Raw genomic sequence first — 7,670 nt, forward strand, 5'->3', positions numbered from 1 at the left:
TATTGCTTCTGCTGTGGTGGGTGAGAGATGTATCTGAGGTGAGATGCTTCGCTGCACACTGCATTTCACAGGCATGAAGAACAGCACATAGAAGGTTCTGGCTGAATGTCTGGAAAGTGGAATAAGTAGCCATTAAAAGATAATAACCTTATTCCTCAAGCAGACTTGCAGGGAACTGTGTGCTGGGGTGCTGTGTGCACACGCTGGGACGGAAGATGCATCCCAGTGAAGTGGGTGAGGGGGGCTGATTTTCCTTTTTCCTACAGTCTGGTCACTGCTTATTTTACATGGATGTGCCTTGTAAGGGACAAAACACCTGTTAGGGGCTGTGCAGCAGGACAGTTCAGAGCTGCAGCAATAACGTCAGGCTGGGGAACATTTCTTGTTTGGAGCTAATACTGTAATAGCACGGTGGAGCAGTTCCTACTTTTCAGTGAAGTTTTTGATTATCAGTGAGCAGCATTGGAAAGATCTGAGAGCACAGAGCTGCTGACATGATGAGTGGAGATATAGAAGAGGTGGGGTGACTGCAAAAGCACAGGCTTACCAGGGGACTAAATAGGGAGGAAGCCTCTAAAGAGGATGGAAAGAAGCCTGCACTGAGGAACAGCAGGATGCGGAGATCTGTGTGTGTGTGTGTGGTGAGCACAGTACTTTAACCACAAACTCATGACTTGTGTGTGTAGAGTCAAGAGAAACTGGCCAGGATGTGGAGCTTGATGCTGTAATTCATGCAGACACAGGTGCCTGTGGGCCGTTTCTGTCCACAAGCAAGCAGCACCTCTGTTTCATGTCTCAGCCAAGAGGCTGAGCTTCCAAATGTGATGCTGCTGAGGTGCAGATTTGTGCTGAGCCTGATGAAATCCCACCACCGATGAACTCAGCAAATACAGTGATGAGTCCCTGTGAGAGCTAAAGCCACATTGTGTTTTTCCCACTGGCAGTTATTGTCCAGGATCTCAGTTTCTCCCCTGTGCTCACTTTCTCCTTCTCCCTGTCCCCACATGCTTGGGAAGCCTGAGATGGTGTGACCATTTGAGCCTACGCCAAACTCTTCAACGGGTATCTGTAATCCCCTGTGCTAATCCTCCTGCAAGAAGAAGGATGCTTGCAGGCAGCACTTGCAAATCCACACCCAGAATATTAAGCTTGTTATAAAACCTGGCCTGTAGTTGCATCTGCTGACTCTTCTTTCCAACGAAATTGTTGTGGGTGAGTAAGTTTCTCCTTCTTGTGACTTCCTTTGAAATGTTGTTTCAGCTTAAAGTAATACTGCTTGTTTTGCACACCTTCATCAGAAGAAATGGCAACACCTAGGGACAGCTATCATTATTCACTGCACTAATAGTGCTGAAGATGGTAGGCCACATTTTCAAAGCCACCTCTAAAGCTCTACAAGTCTGCAGATGCAGCAAAAGCAGGCGGCTCAATCCATATGTGTCTGGATATCTCCCGCTGACCCCATGCTGGCAAGGATCCCCCAGGGCCTGGGGCATACACAGGTCCCCCAAGGGCGGAGCTGAAGTTCTCCACACCAGCACAGAGTGGGGCACACTTAGGACATGCCCACACAGCAAATGCAAGGGGGACTTTAGCACCAGCTAAAACACACAGTTGACACAGAACTTCTGTGTTGCTCTAAAGCTTTTGATGTGTTTTAAGTGCTGAGAGCACTGTAATGTCTGTGCTATTTCATTCTCTGTTGCCCTGCCCTGTCTGGCAGCTCATCTGCCAGAGCATGGAGTGGCTCCAGCTGGCTGCACTGCAGTGATATGGGGCTGGGATATGGGACCCAGCTGGCTCACCTCGCAGTGTGAGGTTCTTCATAGGTTACAGGTGGCATAAAGAGAGGGATGGTGTCCCTCCCTGAAAGGCACTTCCACATGTCCCATTGACACAGGGTTGGGTGGGCAGCAAGGGGACTGCCCGCTCCAGCTGATCTTTGGCAGGTCAATTGCTGGGCAAGTTCCCCACGCTCAGGAAGTACAATCCCCTTAGTGCACACCAGACAGGGACAACAGTGACCCAAGGACAAAGGTCTGGCAGAAAGCTTGGAGCAGGCACACATGGAGCAACACTCTGCTGCTGCTGTGGCCTTAGATGCATTCACAGAGGGAGGGAAATGTAATTTGGTTAACACTTTTCTGCCACATAACAGATTAAAAAATACATAATTTATTAGCTTTTGTTCTGGGGTGGGGATCTGTTACTGCAGAAAATGAAGCAGAGAGGCTGTAAAACGTGTATTTTCGGAGGTAGCCACATGTTACTGGTGCCTCTGCTGCCCTCTGCCTGCTGGACGCTCGGACTCTGCTCTGACCTTCCCACAGAAACAGCACTGGAAAGTGATCACCTCCAACGATCACACCCAGCACCTTTGTCTAAAGTCCTGGTTTATGACTTGGACACAGGAGGCCCTGCTCCAGCCTCCCACCCACCTCGCTGTCCTCATGCTGATGCCTTTGGAGCTACAGCCTGAGGCTCTGTGCAATCCAGAATACCTGTGGGTATCGCCAGAAGGGGTGCACGCTTATATTGGCTCACACCTGATGTCAGATGTGGTGGGTTGACCCTGGCTGGATGCCAGGTGCCCCACAAAGCTGCTTCATCACTCCCCTCCACAGCAGGGCAGGGGGAGGATACATAATAAAAGGCTCGTGGGTGGAGACAGGGAAATTGCTCATCAGTTGCTGCTGTCATGGGCGAAACAGGCTCGACTTGGGCAAAGTAATTTAATTTATGACCAATAAAATCACAGTAGGTAATGAGAAATAAAACCAAACCTTAAAACACCTTCCCCCCACCTCTCCTTTCTTCTTCACTCCTGATTTCTCCAACTCCTCCCCCCCAGCAACACAGGGGGATGGGGAATTGGTGTTGCAGTCACTTCATCACATGTTGTCTCTGTTGCTCCTCCTCACACGCTTCCTCTGCTCCAGCTTGGGGTCCCTCCCATGGAAGAAAGTCCTCCATTAACTTCTCCAATGCGGATCCTTCCCACAGGCTGCAGTTCTTCATTAACTGCTCCAGCATGTGTCCTTTCCACAGCGTGCAGTCTTTCAGGAACAGACTACTCCAGCATGGAAACCCTGTGGGGTCGTAAGTCCTGCCAGCAAACTTGCTGCAGCATAGGCTCCTCTCTCCACAGGTTCACAGGTGCTGCCAGGAGCCTGCTCTAGCACAGGCTTCCCACACTGTCACAGTCACTTTTGGGCATCCACCTGCTCTGATGTTGGGTCCTCCACAGGCTGCAGGTGGGTATCTGCCTCACTGTGGACCTCTGTGGGCTGCAGGGGCACAGCCTCCCATTTCACCATTGTCTTCACCACAGGCTGCCTCCTCCCTCTTCTTCACTCACCTTGCTGTCTGCAGAGTTGTTTCTCTCATATAGTCTCACTCTTCACTGCTGTTTCTATACAGTTTGGGGTTTTTTCCCCCCTTCTTAAGTATGCTATCCCAGAGGCACTACTACCGTTGCTGATGGGCTTGGCTAGTGGTGGGTCTGTGTTGGAGCTGGCTGGCATCGGCTTATTTGGACATAGGGGAAGCTTCTAGCAGCTTCTCACAGAAGCCAAACCTGCAGCCCCTCCATTAACAAAACCTTGCCACGCAAGCCCAATCCATTAGGCTGCCTCTTCATTGTTCAGCTGGCTGACCTCGGCAGTGGCTTTGTAGCCCTGGTCAGCAAAGTGCAGCAACTTGCAGCACAACGTGGAGCTGTGAGCAGCATGGGCTGCCTTGCTGAGCCCACAGTCACTACTGGGTAGCTATCTCTAGGCAAGACAAAGCTCCTCAGCAGCTAAGGGAGCATCTGAGCTCCTGTTTGGGACACTTCATACAGTTTCACGTCAAGCACAAAGCTGTGAAGCCTCCTCAAGAGGACTTGCACATGAAAACAACAAGCGGATGAGTAAATTGTTCTCTCTTAATTTCAAGCAGGCATCAATTGTGCATCAATTGTACATCAATAGTGTGCTTTTAAAAGAAAACCACAGGCTGCTCTGTCCTTCCTGGCAAAGAGCACAAGCAGCCCTGTGCTGGAAGGGTCTCCATGCCTGTGGCATTGTTCCTCAGGGCTCAGTGTTGGGACTGTTTCTGTTTGACATCTTTACTGATGATCTTGATAAGGACATAGAGTGTATTATCAGTGAGTTTGCAGATGACACTGAGCTAGGCAGGAGTGTTGATCTGCATGAGGATAGGGAGGCTCTACAGAGAGAGACTTGGATAGATTGGATTGTTGGGCTAATGTTAATGGTCTGGGCTTCAACAAGGCCAAGTGCCGGGTCCTGCACTTGGGCCACAACAACCCCCTGCAATGCTACAGGCTTGGGGAAGTGTGGCTGGAAAGTGTCTGGCAGAAAAGGACCTGGGGGTTCTGATTGACAGGGGGCTGAACATGAGCCAGCAGTGTGCCCAGGTGGCCAAGAAAGCCAATGGCATCCTGGCTTGTATTAGAAATGGTGTCACCAGCAGAAGAGGTGATTGTCCCCCTGTGCTCAGCACTGGTGAGGCCACACCTGGAGTATTGTGTCCAGTTTTGGGCACCTCAATTCAAGAGAGATATCGAGGTGCTGGAGCGAGTACAGAGGAGGGCAACGAAGCTGGTGAAGGGCCTAGAGAATCAGTCTTATGAAGAATGCTTGAAGGAGCTGGGAATGTTTAGTTTGAGAAAGAGGAGGCTGAGGGGAGACCTCATCAGTCTCTACAGCTACCTGAAAGGACATTGTAGAGAGGTTGGTGCTGGTCTCTTTTCACAGGTAATTAGTGACAGAACAAGAGGGAATGGCTTCAAGCTGCAACAGGGGAGGTTTAGACTGGACATTAGGAATATTTATTTCACAGAGAGAGTGGTTAGACACTGGAATAGGCTGCCCAAGGAGGTGGTTGAGTCACCATCCCTGAATGTGTTTAAGGGTCGTTTGGATGTGGTGTTGGTGGATATGGTTTAGGGAAGAACTTTGTAGAGTAGGGATGATGGTTGGACTCGGTGATCCCAAGGGTCTTTTCCAACCTGAATAGTTCTATGATTCTATAAAGCACGAGCAGGGGCTGAGTCACTGGCCAGAAGTTGCCAGTTTCCACAGAGTCTTGGCCACATTTTGGTTTAGCTGGTTTCCATCTTGGCAGTATTCGTGACAAACAGCGTGGATGAGGTGCTCGTTCTTCACAGGGATTAATCACAACAGGTGTTAAATGAATATGCCAAAAGGAGACACCAGCCTGTGTCTGCCAGGCCATTAACAACCCAGGAGGAAAAGGCAGGTGAGGAACCTCAGCCCCGAGCTGGCAGCAGGTATGGCCAGCTGGAAAGCTCAGAGCAAAGAAGAAGGCAGAGGGAACAGGCAAAGGATCAAGGATCACAGTACGGCAACTGTGAAGGTGCTGGAGCTTAATCTGAAAAAAACCCACAAACTCAAAACCACATGTATTAAAACTTCAGTGTGCAAGAGGGCATCGGATTTACCTCTGGCTGTTCAATGGTGAATTTCCAGATCCACCAAATGAGAATGTTTTCCATCAATAGTCCTACAGCAATACATCTTGTCAGTGTTTAAGCGCAGATGGTTATGTAGCTTCCATACAAATCTGGCACATGGGGGCAACACCACACTTTAAACTGCTTTATCTTTAAAGACGAGGATGGTATCGACCTGACTAACTGATCTGTATGGGATGAATCCATGAAAGATCACACGGAGATACAGAAAGAGGAATCAATAAGGCATTAACAGATGCTAGAGTTGCCACCTGTGAATCAGTTTGGAAGAGCCCAGTGTACTGCAGTTTGTAAAATGTACTTTAGGCTGTAATTGTGAACTGGGCTAAGCTACAAAAGAATAAGCGTCAGGATCCAGGAACCAATGACCTGCAGCAGGGTCTGAGAGGTGCACAACTGAAGGAATGAATCCATTCAGTTCTCCTAGCAGAGGAACCAGGGAGGTCTGAGCAGTCTCTGACTTCTCTTGGTTGCCATCAGCACCTGTACTGCTCCACACCGGCACTGTGGGATGAGCTGGAAAGGCAACAAAACTAGAACTCAGAGAGCAAATGGTGAAAATTAAACCCTGGTCAGGGGTCTGCTGAAGGAAATGTTGAAAAATCTGCCTGTGCCATTAAGAGTTTTTCTATAAATTGATTCATGTGTGCTAGAGGAATTCACCTCATGTCCCTGTAGATAATGGAGCTGATTCAGCTGAATCTGTCCTACATATTCTGAGCGTGACATCTCAGCTGAAGTCTAAGATAGCAGGGAGTAATAGGCACAATGACGTAAAATTGCAATTCAAGCGTCTGTGTGCTTCAGCTTTACAAAATCTCTCTCTAGCTTAGTAGATTTTGCAGAGTGATACCCATGCAATCAGCCTGGATACCACATCTCCTTCCCTGGAGAAAATGAGTTTGACACATGGTCTCTAAGGGCAAGGGAGAAGAGGCAGCAGCACTACAAACTAGCAGAGCTGCTCTGAGATGAGTGTGGTCAATCTTACCACTGGGGTGCTGGGACCCCCTGCCTCCCTGTTCAGTGTCTCCTGTTTCTGCAGTCCAAAGGGTGAACGTCAAGGAAGCCAGCTGTGGTTTAAGCTCCGCCAGGGATGTGGTGGTTTCTGCACAGTTTATGCCCAGGGGGGCAGTTAATCCCCTGCTGCTGGACAGGCTGTGGTCTGCCAGGCACTGGCTGCTTACCCCCTGCCCTTTGCTAGGCCAGATGCTGAGAACTTGGCTGCAACTTTGCCAAATATGTGTGGGTGGAGCCCTGCAAAAATCTATCACAACTGGAAGTCAAAAGGGGTCTCTTCTGCCTGCCAGGCCTGCATGAGCTGTCTGGGGCCATCAGCCAGGCTGCTTTCCATTTTGGCTTTTGGGCTCTCACAAGAAAATTTTTTCTCCTTCAGCTTGCATTCCCCAGCTCCTTGGCCCTCTCCTTGGCCAGAAATGTGCATGCCAACTGTGCACAGCAAGGCGCCTGAGAAAGCTTTCACTGATTTTATTGTATTTCTCTTTACCAGAAACATGTTAAAAAGAATTAATAATTTGAGCTTTCACCGACTTTTCCCTGATTTCTAGGAGGAACTGTGGACACAACGCAACTCTTAAGTAATGCTCTGTCTCTAAGGCACAGAGGCAGCACTACATATGAAAACTGTCTTCTCTGACATGTTAGAGAAAAAATGGTTATATTCAAGTAGTCCACATACTTCTAAATAAATATTGAAGTGGCTGCAGAAAGCCTGCAAGGCTTTCTTATCAGTGAAAGGGGAAAAACAAAACAAAACAAAAGAAAAGCTGTGGATGCTCCTCCCCTTGTGATCTGTGGGGAAAGGTTTTGTTGCTCAGATGAGCCTCCCACTCCTGGTGGATACCCATCAAAAAAGGTGCAGCCCATAACAGCAGTGCTGTTTCAGCCTGGTGTCCTGCAGGTCACCGAGTGCCTTTGTGGGGATCGCTGAACCCACATTAAGTTTCCTGCCTCAGGCTAGGGTCCCAAGCTCCACGCCAGCAGCTGCAGCGGGATTACCTAGTGGGATAAATTCAATCTGGAGGAATACACGAGGTGGTATGTTTAAGGAATTCCCCAGGAGTGCTGCATGGTCTTTATGTTGGCATAAGGGATACAGTATTTTGCTGCTGTGCCTTCTGCTTTATCCCGCCGTTTAGGATTGTTCTGC

Source organism: Apus apus, chromosome 2 (genome assembly GCF_020740795.1).
Source record: "Apus apus isolate bApuApu2 chromosome 2, bApuApu2.pri.cur, whole genome shotgun sequence".
NCBI classification, from domain to species: Eukaryota; Metazoa; Chordata; class Aves; order Apodiformes; family Apodidae; genus Apus; species Apus apus.